Genomic DNA, 22810 nt, shown 5'->3' with positions numbered 1-22810 from the left:
GTACCTGGCAAGGTTTGATTCATTCAGCCGGTCCATCAACCACTTGGCAGTAGCCACAACAATGCTAGCAAGGTGGACTGTGAACACTCAGACTGACATGGGGCACTGCTGTCAGGACATTGCACGTGGGCTAATGCAAGTGACCACAGCCCTTGAGAATATCCACACCCACATCCTGTGTATCCCCAACATCTGCCCCACCTGGGAGCGAACAGGGTTCTAGCCTTAGTGGCACATCCATTCAAGATGCATGCAGTTCAAGACACTCACGCTGACACCCTTCTGGGACTGTTAACAGTCCCACAACCCAGTGTTTCTGACAAGGCACCTAACACCAGAGGCAGAAAGAAGTGAACCACTGTACACTCAGAGGAATGAGTCGTCTTCCTTTTAATTGGCATTAATTACTTTGTTATTACTATTTAATAAAGTTACATCTAGAAGGATACAGTTGATCCTTGAGTGAAAGAATGTTGTTGCTACCTGAATAAAAGGTGGTCTCTCCTTTATGTACCAAGCATTACCATCATGTGTGATTCTCATTACTAGATGTTTTAATTACTCTTACCTCAGAAATAGTTGTTGGTGATTTCTGTGTGATGTGCACATCCCTCTGCTGCAAGTGTGCCCTCCTGCTGCACCGGTAGTGGTGGTAACTCATCATCAGAGTCAGAATAAGGCTCTATGGGGATGTTGTGCAGACCGTTCTTCATTGCAATATTGGCCAGTATGGCACAAATGGTGATGATCATGCATCTGGTCTGTACAGTAGTGCCCCACTGGTCTTGTGGAGGCACCAAAACCAAGACTTTAAGATCCACAGGTCCTCTCTATTATAGAAACGTGTAGTCCTGTCGGCCCTGTTATACTGCCTTTAATTCTTGACCCTGGAGTCAGGTACGTTGTGAGTATCCAGGGACGTAAGGCAAATGGACTGTCACCTTAAGAGCCAAAGCCGGACTGGCTGTAGCAGGCACCAGGTATTCCTCAGGTGGGACAGAGGGGTGGTGGCTGTTTTGTGCCTGTGGGGTCAGTTTTGTCACTTGGGGCAGGTTTCACAATATCGGCCCCTTGTAACAAAAGCGGGAGCTGTGCTTCTACCGGTGGAGCAGCAATCTGGCAGGGCTGGTTGCTGTTTCCAGTCCTTTCCTGTTAAGAGCAAGAGAAGTCACAGCATTAGGCCATATTACACACACTGGCCTGGCCACTGTATTCATTGAGTCTGTGATTGAGTCTAGGAGGAAATCATCGCCAAATTTACACGGTGACAGTCGGTTTTGCATTCTACTTTGGCGGAACATGAATGAGTCATGGGTGGTTCCTGGGAATCTGGCCACAAGGTCTGGTATGATACAGGAGGCATCACACACCACCTGCACATTCAATGAGTGTGATCTTTTGCCGTTTCTGTACATGTATTAATTTCAGGGGGGACAAATGGCAATTTGTGTGCCATCAACACAGCCAATGACATTGGAGAACTGTGCTCCACTGTAGAACATCAATTTGGTTTGTTGAAATAATTGGGGGGTATAGGGGAATGATATATATTGGTTACCTTTGCTCACCATGAAGTCCGGAAACCTGTAGAAGAGTACTGGAAAACGCATTTCGTGACAACCCTCCTCCCCCCCCCTCCCACTGCTATGACCCCCTGGTAACTGCCAGAACCTAAGAGGGATAGGAAACAAAATATGTGCACTTGTGGTTAGATTGTAATGCTTTTGGGTGTTGGGGCCTGTAGCTGAGGTTGTAACTCCTTAGCAATTAAATCATGTATTTATTTATTTATTTATTTATTTATTTATTTTTAACATTTCATAAAGCGCGAACAAATGCCCGCAGGCGTCTCGGCGCTGTACTATGCACTCTCTCCTTTACTTGGCTTCTAGCTCTTAGAGGTTAAACAACCATGTTTTGAGCATTTTTCTAAATAACAGGAGATTTGGGCTAGATCTAATGGATTGTGGCAGTGTGTTCCAAAGTTTCGGGGCAGCCACCAGGAAACGCCTGTCTCCCCAGTTGACTAGTCTGGTCCGAGGTACCACTATATCGTTCAGTTTGGCTGATCGAAGTGGTCGAGGAGGACAGTACGGAATAAGCTGATCTTTCAGGAATTGAGGGCCTTGCGAGTGTAGCGATTTGTAAACTATACATAATGTTTTAAATTTGATTCTATTCCTGATAGGGAGCCAATGGAGGCTTCTCAATGTGTCAGTTATGGGTTCAAACTTGGGGATACCCAAGAGGAGTCTGGCCGCCGCATTCTGTACTGTCTGCATTTTCTTAATGACCCTGGTTTGAGCATTGATGAACAGGCCATTGCAGTAGTCCAATGCAGACAGGACTAGGGCACTTACTAAAGTCTTGCCTACACTCTTGGGAAGAAATGGCAGGATCTTTTTTACCAGGCGTAATTTATAAAATGCTGTAGAGGCCGTCTGGTTTGCATTAGTCATAAAATTCAATTTATCGTCAAAAATGACGCCTAAATTTCTCACCTTCGTGGTCGGTTTAGGCAAAGCTCCAAAAGATACCAGCCACCATATCGAGGACCAGTTAGGGTTGAGATGGCCAAAGGTTACCACCTCGGTTTTGTCGGAGTTCAGCTTCAAACAGTTTGCTGACATCCACTGTCCGATGGCCTGCATACCTGTTCTAAAACTCTCCGCTACTGTTTCCCCATCGTCTCTGACGGACAAGATCAACTGGGTGTCATCCGCATATGAGGTAAGGTTCATCCCATGTGCTTTGATCGTCTCAGCAAGGTCCGACACGTAGATGTTAAATAGTGTCGGACTGAGGGATGAACCTTGAGGCACCCCACATGGCAAGGACAACTCTGCTGACGTGAATTGTCCCAGGACGACTGCCTGTGATCTATCCGTCAGGAACGATGTTAGCAGTTTCTTTGCTAGGCTTCGCACGCCCATGCCTTCAACACGATCGACCAAGGTCTTATGGTCGACCGTGTCGAAGGCGGCCGATAAATCTAAAAGCACTAGCAATGCTGAGCCTCCTTGATCTCGTATTAGACGAATATCATCCGCTACTTTGATCAGAGCCGTTTCTGTTCCATGAAACTTGCGGAATCCAAATTGAGTATCATCGAGCCGATGGTATTGCTCGATAAAATCCGCAAGTTGAGCATTCATAGCCTTTTCTACTATTTTGGCTAGAAACGGGAGGTTGGCTATAGGCCTGTAATTTTTTAACTCTGTTTTATTCAGGCCAGCTTTTTTCAAAAGTGGCTTTAGCAAGGTCTTCTTTAAAGGGGAAGGGAAGATACCTGTGCGGAAAAACAGATTACAGATTTGAGTTATAACTGGCACCACTGTGTCCAGTAGTGGGAGAAGGGTTTTCACGGGGCAAGGATCTAGAGCTGAGCCGGACTTAATGGATTTGATAATGTCCTCAATTTGTTTTTCTGTGATTTCCGCAAACTGTGGAAGGGTGTTTTCAATATGTGGTTTTAGCATGTTATCTGTGTTTTGAGTATCAGTAGAGTTGAATACTGAGAAGATATCATTCACTTTAGTGAAAAAGAAGGATGCTAGTGAGTCACAGACACTTTGTGAACAAGGGGGGTTTAAATCAGGAACATCTCCTACAAGCTGTTTAGTTATGTTGTAGAGCTTTTTATTAGAGTTTTTAGCATTTTCAATTTGCTCGCTGTAGTACTTTTTTTTGGCCTCTATGATCAGGAGTTTATACTGAGTTTGGAGCTTTTTATACATATTTTTGCTTTCATCGTCATAACTTTTCCTCCAGTGTCTTTCTTTGTTTCTACATAGTTGTTTGTGTTCTCTAAGTTCTTTTGTATACCAGGGTGCTGAAGGGGTGCTTCTGTTACTGGACATTCGTTTGACTGGTACTAATTTATTAGTAGCCTGGTCCAGCCAAACTTGATATTGGTTTGTGGCTGTTTCTGGATCCGTAGACAGGATGGGCTTAGAATTATCTAATGCTACCTTAAGGTTCGGAATATTAATGTCTTTCCATACCTTAAAGGTTTCCTGTCTGGGAGTGGGTATTTTAACAGTGGAGGTGTCGCTAACTTCTATAGTACTTAGTACCAGGTGATGGTCAGTCCAAGTCATTGGGAGGACGTCAGTGATTAGGAGATTATCTAAATTGGTATATATTCCATCTAATGTATGCCCAGCATTGTGGGTAGGTCCTGTCACCAATTGTGACAGGCCAAAGACCTCCATTGCCGATTGTAGGGATATAGTGTCTTTATCCTCATTACAGTCCAGATGGAAATTAAAATCTCCTAATAATGTTATGGATTTCTCAATTGCAGATGTTTCTAGGATAGTGGCAATTTCTGTGAGAAATCCCAACCGGGTTTCTGGTCGTCTATATAATAGTATGCCTCTGAAGTTATAAGAGGGCGATAAATAGATATTAAAGTGAAGCGCCTCACATGTGGTAGTAGGTATTGCCTTGATGTGAATTTTAAGGGTATCTCGTGCAATGATTGCTATCCCACCTCCTCTTTTGTTAATTCTGTCTAGCCTATATACTTTAAATCCCTTTGGGACGGCTATAACAAGATCTGGGTCCGATGTTTTATCCATCCAGGTCTCTGTCAAGAACATTATATCGATGTTCCTGTCCAGAAGCAGATCAGCAATTTCTTGCCTGTGTTTAGCCAGCGAGCGGACGTTAATAAGGGCAGTTATAAAATTTTGTGTTACCTGATTTTCCACCAATTTATTTAAAAGGGGGATGGCCGCCTGACAGTGCTCACAATTCAGGATCGTCTTGGAAAATAAGGATTCCGGACTGTGTCTAATACATCCTTCCATGGCTCGTGGACGTAGGTCGGTTAGTGAGGAGCGAGTGTAAGGTGGAGGACGGGCTGAGTCAGTAGGGCCAGGGGTGGTGGCCCTAGGCCCGTGTCTGGCGCGGACGGGCGCAGACGAGCTTGCCTTCGGCGCGCCGCCGGCGCGCCCGCTGCGCCCGCCCGCTGCGCGGACGGAAAGACCCCATATTTTTATACTGTGCCGAGGAGGGTGGGAGGCGTCCTGCCACTGGACCGCCAACCCTTTCTCCCTCCAAGATGGCGCCTTTACCCCGCGTCGTCAGCCCCTGATCGGCCACGGCGGGAGGAAAGGTGAGGAAAGGTGAGAGGAGCGCGCCTCAGTGCTTGACAAATCTTGTCCTCACTAAGCGCGGTAGTATACTAATTAAAACACAACAATTAAGATATTTACAAAATGTTAAAAAATAGCCCAATAATGTCACAAGGGATAGAGTAGAACCCCCGGCTTCCGCCTCAGGGGAGAGTAACTAGTACGCAGAGCGATGGACACTTACTGCTTAAATATCCGGGAGGGTGGGAGGCGTCCTGCCACTGGACCGCCAACCCTTTCTCCCTCCAAGATGGCGCCTTTACCCCGCGTCGTCAGCCCCTGATCGGCCACGGCGGGAGGAAAGGTGAGGAAAGGTGAGAGGAGCGCGCCTCAGTGCTTGACAAATCTTGTCCTCACTAAGCGCGGTAGTATACTAATTAAAACACAACAATTAAGATATTTACAAAATGTTAAAAAATAGCCCAATAATGTCACAAGGGATAGAGTAGAACCCCCGGCTTCCGCCTCAGGGGAGAGTAACTAGTACGCAGAGCGATGGACACTTACTGCTTAAATATCCGGGAGGGTGGGAGGCGTCCTGCCACTGGACCGCCAACCCTTTCTCCCTCCAAGATGGCTCCTTTACCCCGCGTCGTCAGCCCCTGATCGGCCACGGCGGGAGGAAAGGTGAGGAAAGGTGAGAGGAGCGCGCCTCAGTGCTTGACAAATCTTGTCCTCACTAAGCGCGGTAGTATACTAATTAAAACACAACAATTAAGATATTTACAAAATGTTAAAAAAATAGCCCAATAATGTCACAAGGGATAGAGTAGAACCCCCGGCTTCCGCCTCAGGGGAGAGTAACTAGTACGCAGAGCGATGGACACTTACTGCTTAAATATCCGGGAGGGTGGGAGGCGTCCTGCCACTGGACCGCCAACCCTTTCTCCCTCCAAGATGGCGCCTTTACCCCGCGTCGTCAGCCCCTGATCGGCCACGGCGGGAGGAAAGGTGAGGAAGGGTGAGAGGAGCGTGCCTCAGTGCTTGACAAATCTTGTCCTCACTAAGCGCGGTAGTATACTAATTAAAACACAACAATTAAGATATTTACAAAATGTTAAAAAATAGCCCAATAATGTCACAAGGGATAGAGTAGAACCCCCGGCTTCCGCCTCAGGGGAGAGTAACTAGTTTGACTACCAAGTTTGTACCTCTCATAAATCTCCTCATCAGTATAGTCTAATTGGGTGACCCTCACCCTGAATATCCTCTGCTGTTTTCTCCTCCTTCTCTGGCTCCCAGCCAAAATCCTCATCCTCCTTGCCAGAAGATACAAAGCCATCATTGTGAAAGAGCCTGATGCATTCTGGTCGCCTTTTATAGTTTGCACCTGGTTACCACCTGCTCCGAATCAATGTTAATAGCATTATTTCAATAGCAATTTTGCAACTAGTTGCAATTAGGAAATCTGTTGTACTCGCGGTTAGCTATTCGCAATTTGGAAATCCCGGTTTGTGATATCCTATTTTTTACGATTTCTAAAATGCAATTTCTACTAGGTAGGAATCACATTTTGCACCGTTGCAAATGACTTTCGTACATTCAGAAATGTCATTTTGCATTCCCTAACAACCCAAAATTGCGATTCAGAAATGAAAAATGCCTTCGCACAGATGGCCCTAAGATTAGAGCAGGGTGAAACAAATAGTGAATGGGCATGGTTCCCTCTAAGGATCTCCATGTCAATAGCCCCTACTCCTATGGCATTCAATATCTTAAAGATGACCCTTGTCAGAGGTCAGATGATTGTGGGGTATGGAGATTTAAGGAGCTGGTCAATCTCATGCTGTTAGTGTCAACTGCTCTGCCTCTGTGCCAATGCGAGAAATATTGAATGTTTAATGTCGGACAAGTCTCACTTAACACTATTGGACAATGTAACAGTGCAGTGCTTCAAAACTTCAAGAGATCAGCACTATACAAATACGGGCACAATTTGGCACAACGTGTTTTATTACCAGGCACCCTCACTATTCTGAAGTATGTATCTGTGGCACAATTGGCACTAGTTATGTGATACATGCACTGTGGTCTGCCCCTGTTTATTACCCCATGCACAGAAGACACCTAGGGCCATATTTACAAGGGATTTGCATTAAGCAAACATTGCCTACGTCACGCTAAGCCATTCTGAAAATGAAGGGATGTGCCATATTCACAAGAATGTTGCGCACCCCCGCATTTCTCCTAGCACTGGCGCAAAATCTAGCTGCCTAGCGCCTACGCAGGCCCCCTTTCACCATAGTACATGGGTGTCTGAATTGGGGGGAATGATTGTCTATGTGCAGGAAAGTGACCCACCGCACGACCCATTGCACGTGTCCTTTCAAGCTAAGTGTAGCATAAAAGGTGGCATTATTTACAAGGCGTCATTAAGCCACATTAAGAGGCTTAACGCTGCCTTGTAAATAAGGCAAAGGGTTTATCGCCACAGGAGCGTCATAAAAACGGACGTTCCGGTGGCGCTAGGGGCTTGTAAATATGCCCCCTAATGTTTGAAAAGCGGTATTTCAAACACGACAAAGATTTCTGTATTGGCTTTTTCTGAGAGGGTTGTGGAAATTAGGCAACACTGCCTGTTGCTTCAGACATCAAGGCAGATATTGTAACATAACGGATCTGCAGCATCAAAAATGTATTCTGTCTGTGACGATTGGGTAAACAAAAACAAAACATCCTTTCACGAGAGAACAGGGAAAATTGGCACAGAGACAGAAACGTAAGTGATATGCTTTTCGGGCCGCCCAGCTGCCTCCTTATTGGCAGGCTTTGCTGATTACTTTTTATTACAAAATGCCTCTCACGATGTAAGGTCTTTATAGCAAAATATCTAAGTCAAATGGCTGCAACTCAAATGATAAAAACTGTATTTACTCTAGCACAAAATAGATTGCTAATGAGCAATTTGGATAAACATTTGAGAAGTAGACAACTCGAGCTGAAGAGCGAAAAAGGCATTTATTTTACTCTAATTAAAATATACTTTAACAAGATAAAAGGCTTCAGAGTCCCATTTCATTTTACAGGTTGTTATGGAAACCGAACAATCATAAAGTAAAAATGTGGTACTATAAAAGATATTAATGCGGTAGTGATTGCGGTGCACTAAAACCGTGTCCTTTCGATTTCATATGATGTTTGAATTTGAATGACTTTAAGAGACATTGATGTGAAAATATGTAAAATGCTGCCATAGGTAGATATCAGACCTTAATGTGGGATTTTTATGCTGGCAGCACTTACATGCTTTCTAGTAAGTGTGAAAGGAGCACGAGGATACATCTAGAACAAGGCAGGATTATTGAGTATATACGCCCTTGTTGAAGGAGAGATGTGTTCAGGAATGATGAACCCTGAGTTGTTCTTGTCTAGAATCAATTAAAGCAAGAAGCTGTAAATGGGGCAGTCCAGTTTATTTATTTTATTCATTTTTTATTTGCAGTTTTATAAAGCATGGGTAAGACACAGTAGGTTACCGGGCATTTTACTTGGGATCAGGTTACAAGTTTGATCATTGCATATAATGCGGGTAGAATAACTGAGAAAATAGAGTAGCGGAGTATCACATAATGTATGTAATTTACATATTGCAAAAGCAAGTGCTATATAAAATACAGATGTACCAGATAAAACATTATTTAAAGCTTTATTTGATATTGTGCTCCCTAAGTCAGTGAGGGCACTTAAAGTATCAGATTCTTCTACAAATCTACAGAATTAGGGCCTGATTTAGAGATTGGGGGATGGAGAGATTAGGGGGATACATCTCCCAAGAAGTGACACATTTCTTCTCTATCCTATTTACATGCATAGACATCTATGGTCGCTAAAAAGGGTGGATGAACTATCCACTGCTTTTTGGTGGATGCCCTGCATCTGCAAAACTCAACAAAAAGAAGTCCTTAGACACTTCAGCACAGCAAATGAGTTTAGCAATGTGTAAACTGGAATGTGGCAGTTTGCAGGAAAATCAGAAGGGACTCTGTTTTAAGCACGTTGAGTTTGTGATGATGTACCATTATCCAGGAATGGATGTCAACCAGAACCTGGGTTGTGTTTCAATGTCTTTTAAAATAGATCTGAATGCCACCGATGTAAACGCGGTGTGAGATGTTTGAGTACTTGAGAAAGGAAGCAAGTGGCTTCATATACAGAGACTACAAAGAGAATCTGAGAGTACAACATGTTGGGGAACTCCCTGTGGTGAACAGAGGGTTTGCAAATGACACAGCAATGTGTTGACAGCGGGTTTTTGGGGTGTGACTCGACCAGCTGAGGACCAGGCATTTCATATCCATTTATCCAAATAAAACAATTGAATGGTTTACAGAGTCAAATACTGCAGACAGGTCTAGAAGGATGAGGAAGTAGTACTTGCCTTTGCCTAGAAAGAGAATTGAAATGCCAACTACTTATTTAGAATTGTGGTTTCATGCTGCAACCTGATCTGAAACCAGAATGAAGAACTAGGTAATTTTTTCATGCATGAAAAGTTCAAGCTAATTCTCCAGCTTTCCAGGAGTTTCCAATGGAAGAGTAAGTTAGAAACTGGGTGGAATTATTTAGATCATGAGGTCTGCTCGGAGTTTTTTTAAAAGGGCTAAGCCTACCTTATATTTAGACAGTGCTTGCTGTTCCTTGGTCCTTAAGCCAGAGTTGTTAGTCCGGTAAATGTTTATCTTTGATAAGCATAGAAGGTATGGGTTATTGGTAAATAAGAGAAAAATCCGGTATTGCAATAGTGTTGGGCATTTTTTCATGTGTTTGACTTCTCTGAAGGATAACTACGAAGTCTTAGATTTTTAGCTAGTCTCACACAATTATGGATCATCAGGAAAAGTGTTAGGGCACTTTCTATCTTTAACACTTTATTCTCAAAAAGGTAGAGATTTCCTCACATTTGTCTTTGGAACAGTTAATGATTTCCTCTAAAGAATTATGACTACAATTTGTTACTTTTTTGGTTGGTTGCTTTGTAAATTGCCATTCTGAGAAAGGTTGATTTGTCTTTAAAAATGTGTTGCTTATATTTCTTTCAGTCAATCTCCTGTTTGCATGGTGCTCTGGGGAAGAATCTTAGCCCTATACATGCCCTGAGTATCCCACTTTAGGTTTTTAAAATATTCTGTTTGCTATTGTGCAGATTATTTTCTTTTTTCTTTTTCAGTTTCCTCTGGTTCTCTGTAGCCATGATTTCTGTCATGGTCTCCAAATATTGGGTCATAAGTCTTTTGACTCTTAGGACCATATGTACAACCATTTAATTTTGCGGGTGGCTAATTGCAATTTTTTGTCACTCGCAATTAGAGTCTTGCTAAATAAAATGTACTAATTTATCTCAGACTCATTTAGCGATACCCAATGGGGTCGCAAATGACCTGCCTCATTAATATATAAGTGGCAGGTCGCAATTGTTGACCCACTGGGAATGACCTGCACTCACAGGGATGGTAGCCTGGTGGGGTCAGCAGACCACCATGTCTGTGATTGCTTTTTAAATAAAGATTTTGTTTTTTAAATGCAGTCCATTTTCTTAAAGGAAAATTGATGCATTTAAAAATGAAAGGTGAAAAGTTTCCTTTTTGATTTTTTAAGAGTAGGCAGTGGTCCGGAGGGCCACTGCCTGCTCTTAAAAATGCTGGTGCCCACATTCACAATGGGGACCCCTTCCTGTTTGCAAATGGGTTAACACCACCTCCTTCACGGGTTCGGTAAAGTATGAATGTTTTGCAACCGCATTACGGTCGCAAAACATTCGTACATACCCCTGTGACTTGCAAATAGGAAGAATGCCCTTGGCATGCCCCTTCCTAATAGTGACTAGCAAACCCTATTTTGCTAGTCCGTAATAGGTTACTAATGCGCAAATTAGGGTTTCTACTTGCTAGAAGCCGTTTTAGCGGTCGCAAACATCCCGATTCTCCATTTGCAACAGCTAAAAACAGCCATATATCTGGCCTCAAGTCTGGTGGGATGTACTGTAATGATGAAGGCTACTTTATTGTCTAAGACAGTAGGATTGGTTATTTTAAGACTTGTGTTACGTTGCAATGAGGAGACCAAGAATGGATTATTTTAAGAAAGGCATGAGTTGAAAACAAATGTATGGATGTTTTGTGTTTTGTACAAGTTTGACAGTCATGTAGTCTTTCAGACAAAGATTAAATGTGGTTTGCTGACTCATGAAAAAATATAAAGAAATGTATAAAAAGAAAAAAGAAAACGTATTAGGTTATTGCTGTGCAAAAATGAAGAAATTGTGGACACAGGTGACTCCTTTACATCTCCCTAATATAAAATGAAGTCCCCAAGTTTTTTTCTTAGAAAGCAATAAGTGAAAAATGCTATGCTGTCACTTGGTTGATGATAGATGGAATGTAGTTTGGTGGTGATTAGATCATTATTTTGATTTTTACATGCATACATTGAGATTCCATGAATTGATCATTCCTTATTCTCTTGCTCATGAGTATTTTTGGATTATTGTTACCCCCATTAGCTTTTCTATATCCAGTCAAGGTATATGAACAAAATACTCTGGTAGTAAAAGGAGTTCTAATGTTGGATGAGGTAATTAATTTAGCCATGCTTCAGTAAGACATAGTAGGTCAAGGTTAAACAATGTAATTAGTCTACAATCAAAGAGCTGTGCTTCACTGTCAACCGCAGTCATAAAGGGAGGAAGTAGAGAGAAACCAGTGGAGTAGTGAATAGGATTATCATTCCTCTTTTGGTTTCTGTCAGGTTATTTAAGTGAGCACCTTAGTTATAAAGGCTGAAGTCTCTCTTTTTCTAACTCACAGTGAGGGGAGTGATGAAGATCTCTGGTGAGTAATTGGTGTCATTTTCCTTGTCACATCCCTGTAGCAGAACCTCAAGGTCTATTTTTGAAGAGAAGGGTAACTTTTCTTTGTCACACTACCGGAATATTGTGACCTAAGTATCATCTAACAAAAATATTGAGTCCTAAATTGTTTACAAAAATATCACCTAATTGGACATAAAAATAAAAAATCTTCACACCGGTGAAGGGATATTTTTGTAGACGATACTTATTCACAATATTTAAGTCAGGCTGTTTTTCTGCTTCTCAATATTCTTATATAAACCGGTACTGCATGGGTACACATCTTTATTACTTCTTGCTCTGGTCCTTTCTTCAGATTTGGAGGGGGACCATGAGTGGGAGGAATGGAAGAAATTAAGTTTGAGCTTGAAAGTGTTTTCAAGAAAGGAAATGATGGTGCAGGTGCCTTTAATGTCAGCCGAGATAGATTGTGCTTCTCTGAGGGGTGTGTCCGTTTAAGGATGAGAGTTCTTTGAGAGCAAGTGATAGGTGAAAGCTGCTGATTTCATGTTTTAAGCAGGCGTCTGTTGTATTTGGGTGACAGTTGGATTGAGTCAGCAACAAACGGGCATTCTGGCTAGAAGGAGGTGCTAACTTCTTAGGCTTATAAAGAAGGCTATGTTATCTGTCTGAGGCATTTTGGGGATTCAAAGGTATTGTTTTGTTTTGTGTCAGTTATATATTGAAAGTAGGAAGAGGAGTTGTACACCCTGTCAGAGGGTGTAGAGGGGAAGGGTAGTTCTTTTCTTTTAAGTTGTTAAAATAGGAAGAAGAGGAGTTTAGAAGGGGAACAGAATTCAGTGAAGATTCAGAGAATTCACTTGTGTTTTATAATGGGTTGGTGGGAGGGGTAAGTTATCTGGTTGATTTAGAGGAACTCAGAAATTGATGTTGACAATATAGGGCTTGGGATTATCTGTCTATTGGGTAGTTTAGGAATGGAAACAGAGGGCTGAAGGTGGCTGCTTTGATTCCAGAAGCTATGAATTTTTTTAAAGCGATAGTCGAATCTTCAAATTTTCCAACTAGTGCTCAGATTAAAATTTCCCCACGTCGGCATTTTGATATAGAGATTTTGGCATTGAAAGAGGAGGGAGGGGCAGGTTACTGTCTTTAACATTCTTCAGACGTAGATAATAAAAGATTATTACGTTTGGGTTAACTGAGCAGCTGTCTGCTAGTGCTTTTCAACATACTCATAAAAAATATACATATCATACACTTCAGGAAAGTAATTATCTCTCACCTCAGGCTTTAGCCAACTGGTTTATCATTCCATCTACAGGGAAGTGCTTCCATTCCACTGCATGTTTGCATTGTCCCTGCATGTGCAAGGAATCTGGTGAATACAGATTGACTTAGGAAGAAGTCCCCACCATTAAAAGCAACTCTTTCTGCAATATTAGCAATATTGCTTAAAGTATTGCCTATATAATTATGTGAATGCAGTGCAATATTTTTCAGGTGTTGATATTAAAGAAAGTAATGTATTTGTGCAAGAAAGGTTACTTAAAAAAATATATAGTGTGTTGATATACTGTTTTTTGTATGTTTACTAAACTTTTATTAGAATGATTTCATAAAAATGGTACACTTGCTAAATTTTGTCAAATAACTTGAAAAAAGAATGGCATAACAAGGTGATGTAGATAAATACAATAGAAGCAAAAGTCACTATGGAGAACGCATTACAGATGGTACATTAAATAATATACAAACAAAATGTGAAAGAGAAACAAATGTAAAAACTATACTTAAACATAGTACTGTAATAAAGTAGCTTTTTGTACTTTTTTTTTAAATAAGATGAAAAAGAAGAGAAAATGAAAAAGAAGAAGAAAAGAATAAGTAAATACAAGGGAGAAAAGAAAGATTGAACTAAAGAGAAACGGGAAAGAAAAAGAATAATTAGCATTAGTAACACAAGAAAATAAAGGGTCAAATATTCATAAAGAAAATGACATGAATTAGGGGAGTATAATGGCTAGTGAAAACAGCAAATATCAACAATTTAAGTTATTAACAATAAATAAATAAATAACTCAAGATGGATGGAAATTAAAAGGAGTAGATAAATATGTGGTAAGAAATCGTCCTTCTGAAGAAGTTGAAATGTGGATGACGAGGATCTCTGTCGAGTCTGTGATGGTGACAAAGCAAATACTACCAACCATTAAAGGTGACTTGAGATGCATCTTTCCAGTTAGAAATAATGGTTTGAAAGGCGACTGCAATAAGTAAATCCACAAACTTTCCCATTTTACGAGCGCCAGTCCAAAAAGGAGAAGTACTGCCTAAAAAACTTTATTTAACCTCAAAAGGAAGTCCACAGAGCACAAAGTGAAATCATCCTGCAACTTTTCTTCCAGAAAGAGGTAATATGTGGGCAGTGAAAGAATGCATGCAAAAATGTCCCGGGAGTGCCAGTGCAAGTCCAACAAGAATTTGACAAGCTAGAATTATATTTACAAATAGAGGTAGAGGTTAGGAACAATCTATGATAAAAAATAATATACGGTTTGCGTAAAGCTAGCATTACATGAAGTGTGATGTATTTTTAAAATAAGGAACAACTAGTTTGTACTAAAAAAAGAGTATAGTAAGCCTGATTCCCCAAAACGTTATATTCTATATTTAGAGCGATGAGGTATGGAATAATAAATGTATTTGTATATATGAGAAGCATTAAAGGGTAGGGAAAGAAGTGATTGAACTGAAGACCAATCAGGCATAGAGGAAGGAACGTGTGAAATAGAAGAAATGCACTGATTGAAGGAATTTTGTAACAGTTCATACTTAAATGTAAAAGCAGCTGAAAAGTCGAACCCAGCTAGTAATTTGAGTGGAGAAAGAAGGCGCGTTCCGTGAAATAATTTCTTGACCTGAAGTAGCCCCTTTGCAACCCAATCCTTCCAAAAAATGGTGCGATGAGATATCTTAATATGTTTGCTGTGCCATATGGAAGATTCCAAAAAGGCATTTAATGGCGTAAGAAATTTAGTGAAGATTGGAAAGAGGGTGGAAATAGAATTGAAGAACTGGGCTCATTAAGCCTGGCGGCGCAGGGTACGCCTGAAATCTTCTGAGTTCGCCTTCCAAATTACAGAGACACGGAACACTCTGTTTAGCATAGGAACTTCAATTTATTAGCTGCAGCTAGGTACAGTTGTCCTAGAAGTACATCAGTGGTAGGTTCTAAGGAGACTGGCACTTCAATCTGTGGCTCACAGTCTTTTGTAGCGCTTGAATCCCCTAAAGCAACAACCCCCCTCAATGTGCAATAAAAATACAAATCATCCACAAGAAAACATTCTTTGTACAAGATACAGGATAATGGGTAATAGAAATTCCTTCCCTAAGGTCGTGTTCCCTACCCGACCCTATAGGTCAGGTGGCATAGCCATTCCTTGGTTAAATTAATTTACGACAGGACGTGTTTACGTGTTGAAGATGGTGATTCGTGAAACAACTGGAGAGGCCCAGAACGGTCACCAAGGGTCAATAGATGGTTATCTCGGGGATTAGTTCCTTCGAGCCGGGTCTCAGAATAGACTTAGCTCAGGGAAACAGGAAAGGTCGTGTAATATGCGCAACAGTATAGAATGAGAAAGAAACGCTACGAAGGTTGAAGGTGCCTGAGTGAGGGCAACAGCGTAATGGTGTTACTAGGAAAGATGGGGCCGTATTTGAATTTCCTCAGACCCTCCTTTTGCCATTACTCAGGCAAAGAAACCAGAGGCTGTTGTTAATCTGAATCGACTTCAATAGCCATGAAATCTACAAGCTGTTGTGGCAGCATTATCTTTGTGTTCGCTGCTTTCTGTGATATCGGATTTGGAACACACAGGGTGACGCAGAGCCCGCATAGCGCTGGACCACATTGTAGGCAAAGGCAACATGAGAAGAGAATGGCCAAAGTCGCTCCGACAAAGGTAAGAATCTTCCATCCCCATGTAGACAGTAGTCCCCCAAACCATCCCATCAGAGACCAATTCCCTTCATCCTGGTGAACGGACTCAGCGATCTTATGTAGCTTAGAGATGGCTTGGTATACTGTAGGGGCGTTGTCTGGAATAAAAATGCAACAGCTAGATCCGATCAATCTGCATACGCCCCCACGGTCAGCAAGGATGATATCTAATACCATCCTGTTCTGAAGCGTGACAAGGCGGTCAGCAGCGAGTTCTGCAGTGATGTTACTCAAAGCTCCAGCTGTTTCATTGACAGTGGCTTCTACAACTCGAATTAGTTGTCTTATGTCTCTACTGTTGGCTATTGGGCCCCAGAATGGAAGGAGTCCTTTCAAGACATCCCCGACTCCTTGTCCTGACGTATCCTGGTCAGACATCACCCCTCTTTTCTGTAAATGATGCTTGGCATCTGCTATATATGTAGGTAGCAACAACCAAGCGATATAACAAGTGCCTCTCCAATTACCTGGTAGAGAAGTGTAAGCCTTATTTCCACACACGAAGTATGTATTACGTGAGGGAACCATGCGAGGCCAATCTGTCCCATTCAATGTCACAATATGTTGGCAATTGCTTGTACCTTTATATTCTAACCCTCCTTTCCTGATACAGAATGGTGCTTGTCCAGGTACCAGTAGAAAAGTTTGTCCTTTTCGAGAGGTTCTATTAGAGGGCAGAAAATACAAATCCGTAGATTTGGTTTGGCGATCAACATATTCTGACTTCTCACTATCCGTCCCATATATCCTTTTTCCGTCCCGCCAACATAAATGGTATAAATGTACTCCCAAGCTCCTTACTTCTGGAGTATCCCCATCTCCAGAAAATACCCAACTGGCGCTCAATTCCCACCATGCACATCCCTCCTTGTGCAACCCATCTAGCAGATCCTGCAACATACATGCGGCTTGTAGTGTCTCTAGCTGTCTCTTTCGCTATGTGGTCTGCGAAAGCATTTCCTTGACCTACATCATCAGTGATCTTCTTATGTGCACTACACTTCACAATCGCTATCTGAGTGGGCAAGGTGAGTGATTCAAGGAGGTCATTTACCAATTGGCCATGCTGTATCTTAGTGCCATGGGTTGTGAGAAACCCTCTTTCCTTCCACAGGCGGCCAAAACTATGCGCCACTCCAAACGCATACTGACTATCAGTATACACATTCACCCTTTTTCCTTCAGCCAACACACAAGCTCTAGTCAGTGCTATCAATTCAGCTGCCTGGGCTGCATTATGTATAATACGCGCTGTTTCTACAACAGTGTATAAGGTAGTGACTGCATAGGCTGAGGTCGTTTCACCATTGGGAAGCTTAAAACAAGAACCGTCCACCCATAAGGTCCCATCCGGGTCCAGGAGTGGAGTATCCTTTAAATCAACTCTGCCTTTTGTCTCTTCCTCCGTGCGGAGGAAGCAGTCGTGTTGCTACTGAGTGTCATTTTCTACTGGGGTTGGCAGCAATGTTGCCGGGTTCAAGGTATTACATCGCTTAATGTGTATGTGGCTAGCCAAGAGCGTCAATTCGTACCCCGAAAGGCGTGCACTCGTGAGGTGTTGGGTCTTTGTTCTATTTAGGAGGGTGTCTACTGCATGCGCTACCATGACAATAAGGGTATTATCTAATACCAATCCAGCAGACTGGCGAATGGAAACTGCCGCTGCTGCTGTAGCCCTCAAACAGCTAGGTAATGCCTTGGCCACTGGATCTAAAGTGGCCGAAAAATAGGCACAGGGACGTTGCTTGTCCCCAAATCGTTGCGTTAAAACTAATAATGCGCAACCTTCTTTCTCATGAACATAGAGTGTAAAAGGCTTACTGTAATCAGGAGTACCTAACACGGGGCAGAGCACAAGGCAGTGCGTAAATCAGTGAAACTTTTCTGACATTCCGCAGTCCATTGAAGCGGGTGTGGTGTATCTTTAAGAGTGAGTGCCAACAAGAACCCCGGACATCCGTTGACGCAGGGAGGCCGCGTACACACCCTCAGAAAATTATGAGATCGTGAATGCGACATCAAGAGCATCACAACAAAGAGAAGCCATTCTAAGAAATGAAATTAGCTTCCACCCGGCTCTTATAATTGATAAAAGAGTTTGGACTGATATCATCTTTACTTTTAAACCATAAAAACGGTGGCGTCAACGGATATTGAGAAAAACAACTATTCATCTATAGAAATGTCCTATATCGAGACCATAAAGTTGATGACAAGGTGCCTAATGGGTAATAGAAATTTCTTCCCTAAGGTCGTGTTCTCTACCCGACCCTATAGGTCAGGTGGCATAGCCATTCCTTGGTTAAATTAATTTACGACAGGACGTGTTTACGTGTTGAAGATGGTGATTCGTGAAACAACTGGAGAGGCCCAGAACGGTCACCAAGGGTCAATAGATGGTTATCTCGGGGATTAGTTCCTTCGAGCCGGGTCTCAGAATAGACTTAGCTCAGGGAAACAGGAAAGGTCGTGTAATATGCGCAACAGTATAGAATGAGAAAGAAACGCTACGAAGGTTGAAGGTGCCTGAGTGAGGGCAACAGCGTAATGCTGTTACTAGGAAAGATGGGGCCGTATTTGAATTTCCTCAGAATGAAGGTGGTGGGTGACACGAAAGAATGTGGAGGATGAGAAATGTGATCCAGAAAGGAAAAAGGGAAAGCAAAGAGTTTTTAATGAGACGCCAAACCGTCAATAGTGATTCGGAAGAAGCATGAATGTGAGTTAAAACTTGTTTAATCATAAAGGACAAATGGTATTGATGCAAATTGGAAAAATTGACCCCTCCTTGATCTTTGGGTTTGCACAGAAAAGCTAGAAATATGCGAGATTTACATCCGTTCCATAAAAATTTACTCAAAGAATTATTAAGAGATTAAAAAAATATATAAAGTGATTTTAAGAGGCAGCATAGATTAAAAAAAATGTTAATCACAGGAAGCATCATAATTTTATTTGTATCTAACCTACCCCAGCCAAAATAAATGCAAGGGAGACCGTTTCTCAGACTAATGAAGTATTTTTTGAAGGACATCCTCTAAATTAATCTGAATCCTTCTAGTAATAGTAGAAGAAGTCTTAACTCCTAGTCACTTAATGTAACTAGAAGTCCATTTAAAATCACTTTCTATAAACATTTTTTTTGTACAAAATTTGTTTAATGGGAGGACCTCAGACTTGGTAACATTTAGTTAGTAGCCAAAACCTCTGAATAGGAATTCAAAAGACCTGTGAAGGTATGGAAGTTAATGGGTCTGAGTAATATAAAATAATATCATCAGCATAGGCTATAAATTTGACTTCCACACACTTATAAACAAAACCCCGAAAGAAAGAGGAATGATGTAAGGCAAGCAAGAAAAGTTCTAATGATAATATGAAAAGTAGAGGTGATAGGAAACTCCATTGCTTGGTTCCACAATGAAGAGAAAAATATGGAGATTGATTGAATATCATTAACAAAAACAAAAGTAGTTGGGGAAGAGTAAAGCAAACGAATATATTGCAAGATTTTAGGTCCGAAACTGTGCCATTTGAGAGCTCTCCTCATAAAGCACCAACCCACACGATCAAAAGCTTACTCCACATCCAACATAATAGCGGCTGTTGGAATGGAGCTCTTTGAGGCAAGATAAATGATATTTAGAAGAGCTTATGATTTATCAGTCATATGCCTGCCCTTAACAAACCCAGTTTTTTCGATTTCAATAAGATCTTTCAAAAGATAATTGTTAAAACGCCATTGTTTAGATTTAGAAGATACGCTTCTAAATCAATATAAACCGGTGCGTGATCCAATATTAAAATAGATCCAATCTCAGCATGTATTAAAGCTGGAAGTAACTGAGGTATCAAAAAAATATAAGCAATTCTGGAATTAGAATTGTGTGTTGGAGAATGAAATGTGAATTCTAAAGTCTCTGGGTTAAAAATCCTCTATGCATCCACCAAGCTCCATGACTGCATAGCATTGTTTTTTTAAACAAAATTCTTTATTAAGTTTTCATAATAAGAGCAAAACAGTGCACTTACATTTGCTAAGTCTGACAGATGTCTACATTACAATAGCTCACACATGAGCCCAATTTCAGCAGTTGCAGTTGATACCCCCAGAGGAAAGTTGAATAGTTAATGTAGGCCTTCCCTGGCTCTGAGTGCCCCATGTCAAATGCATATCCACATTTTGCCATTAGCTCCCCTTCCTCCAAATGAAGAGAAAAGGGAGCAGCGAGAATGGGTCTCTCAGATATGAAACACACACAATTTCTGCGTCAGTGCTGCAAACTGTGCTCCCAGTTTGTGTATTGAATTATAGATCAAGATAAATGCAGAGGAGACCATTTCTCAGACATATGAAGTATTTTTTGAAGGACGTCCTCTAAAGTAATCTGAATCCTTGTAGTAGAAGAAGTCTTAGCTCCAATGTAACTAGAAGTCCATTTAAAATCAGTTCCTATAAACATTTCTTTTGCACAAAATTTGTTTAATGGGAAGACCTCAAACTTAGTAAAATTTAGTTAGTAGCCGAAACCTCTGAAAAGGAATTCAAAAGACCTGTGAAGGCAGGTATGGAAGTTAATGGGTCTGAGTAATATAAAACAATATCATCAGCATAGGCTATAAATTTGACTTCCACACGTTCGTGTATTGAATTATAGGGAGTGATCTTGTCCATCATTCAGTGTTGCAGTAGGGGCCCTTCCCTAGGTATGCCTGCAATGGGCCCCAAATGTCACATGGTCATAAAGTCAGGGGTAACAACTCGGTGTAGGTGTTTAGTTGATATTTACAGAGTATGAAATTGTCCAACCATTCCTTTAATTTGGGAGCATGCCCCGCCCCCATTAGCACACCATCCGTCACTTTATCAAGAGTAACCCCAATGAGATGAACTTCCTATAGGGGGCCTCAATTCCCTACGTATATCCCAGTTTCGCCATGACCAGGGTGAGGTGTATCTGTGTGTCTATCATGTGCAAAAGGGCAGTTGACACTTTTGGCCAATATTCTTGTACCACCGGACAATCCCCTGCCAGATGCAGGAAATCTGCCCCATCGCTTCTGCATCTGGCGAAGCAATCATCGGGTCATAATTTGTATCTGCAGAGTCTCGCCGAAGTATAGTAAACACGATGTATGCATTTGAAATGTATGATATGTAGGAGGGTACTAGCTGTTGGTTTACAAGGGTAGAGGCATTGCTTATCTGAAACTGGTGTGTCCAGCTCCGAATCAAAGCCAGGTTGTGAGCTGTTCTGGCTTCCAGGGCGCTCTGCCTGGGCACTATGGCAGAGCAGAGAGACCATATGTGCGGGCCCTGAAGCCTGCAGTAACGCATGCAGTGTATGTAGTGTGGGGGCTTCCTGGGGGAAGGTGGGAGTGACAGCTTTAACATCATGCCTAAGCCTAATATATAAAAAAAATCTCCAAAGGTGTAATCATCTCCCCCTGCAGCAATGTCTTGTGCTCTTAGAAAACTCCTTCTTGATAGAGATCCCCCACGGTGGCTATACTCCTTTTATGCAACATGTTATGACAGGTTGTCTCATGAGTGACTGGAGTCAGGGGATGGAAAGTAGCATCTTTGGGGAGTATAGTAAGGATTTGTCTAGCTTTGTGCCAATCGTTGCCACTCAAGATTAGTGCATGCCACCGTTGAGGAACAATTGCCTGTACTGGGGGGTTTTGCTCCTATAAAAGCAGTAGTGGAGATGGGAGCCATGTAGACCTGCTCTATCGCTCCATGGGACACGAATGGCGGTGCCCCAGGCCAATCAAGTCTGCTGTTTCTTTAAAGTGTTGTAAAAATGGCATCCAGGAGGGTATGGTATACTGAGGAATAAATATAATAGCTTCGCCAGTACAACCATTTTGATTAAAGAGATCCGTCCCACCAATGATAGGGGCAAAGAGATCCAGCGGGATACAGACGTCAGGAGCATGGCAAAAGCAGTGCCATAGTTCATCCGCAGCCTGGGAAACCACGAGTTCCAAATATTTTATGTCTTGAATTGCACCATGTCAGTTGGTAATCAAGTGGGAATCTGAGCGTGTTGGGAGTGAGAGGAAACATCTGGGACTTGCCCCAGTTGATAATCACCCCTGAGATCTCTGCAAAGTGGATAAACCCCCAGAGGATGGAATTCAGACTAACTTGTAGGTCTCAAAAGTAGAGTGTGATGTCATCTACATAGAGCAAAAATATCAGCAGATAGCGAGTAATTCATCACAGCGCCTACTCTCTATGATGTTGCTGGAGTTTTACAGTCAGAGGTTCGACTGCCAGCGCAAATAGAAGGAGTGACAAAGGACACCCCTGCCTGGTGCCACGAGAGATGCCAATTGAATGGGAGCAGCAACCCTTAATCTGTACAGGTACATGTGGCTGACAATGCAAGAGGGCTATCCGGGCTAGAAAAGGGGGGTATCCCATCAGCCGTAGCACACTATAAATGTCGTCCCACTTCATGGAGGCAAAAGCCTTGGTTGAGTCTAAAAAGGCCACCACTACAGTAAGATCTATATCCTTTATCAGCGCAAACAAGGTGCACAGGTTATGGGAAGTAGCTCGTCCCTGCACAAATCCCGATTGGTCCTGAAGGACCAGTCCCTCCATCAACAGGCTGATTCGATTGGCCAGAACCTTTGCCAGTATTTTGGCATCGCAATTGATTAAGGATAAGGGCCTATAGGCCTCGCACTTGCTGGCAGTCTTTCACAGTTTGAGGACAGAGATAAGCATAGCCTCTTGCATAGCCTCTAACATAGCCTCTTGCATAGAGAGTGGGAGGATTCCCATGCTATTTGCTTCTGCTTTTCTGAGGATAGGAACTAGCGCCCCTACATAGCACT

Source organism: Triturus cristatus, chromosome 5_1 (assembly GCF_964204655.1).
Source record: "Triturus cristatus chromosome 5_1, aTriCri1.1, whole genome shotgun sequence".
Lineage (NCBI taxonomy): Eukaryota > Metazoa > Chordata > Amphibia > Caudata > Salamandridae > Triturus > Triturus cristatus.
Note: the sequence above shows the minus strand (reverse complement) of the source record.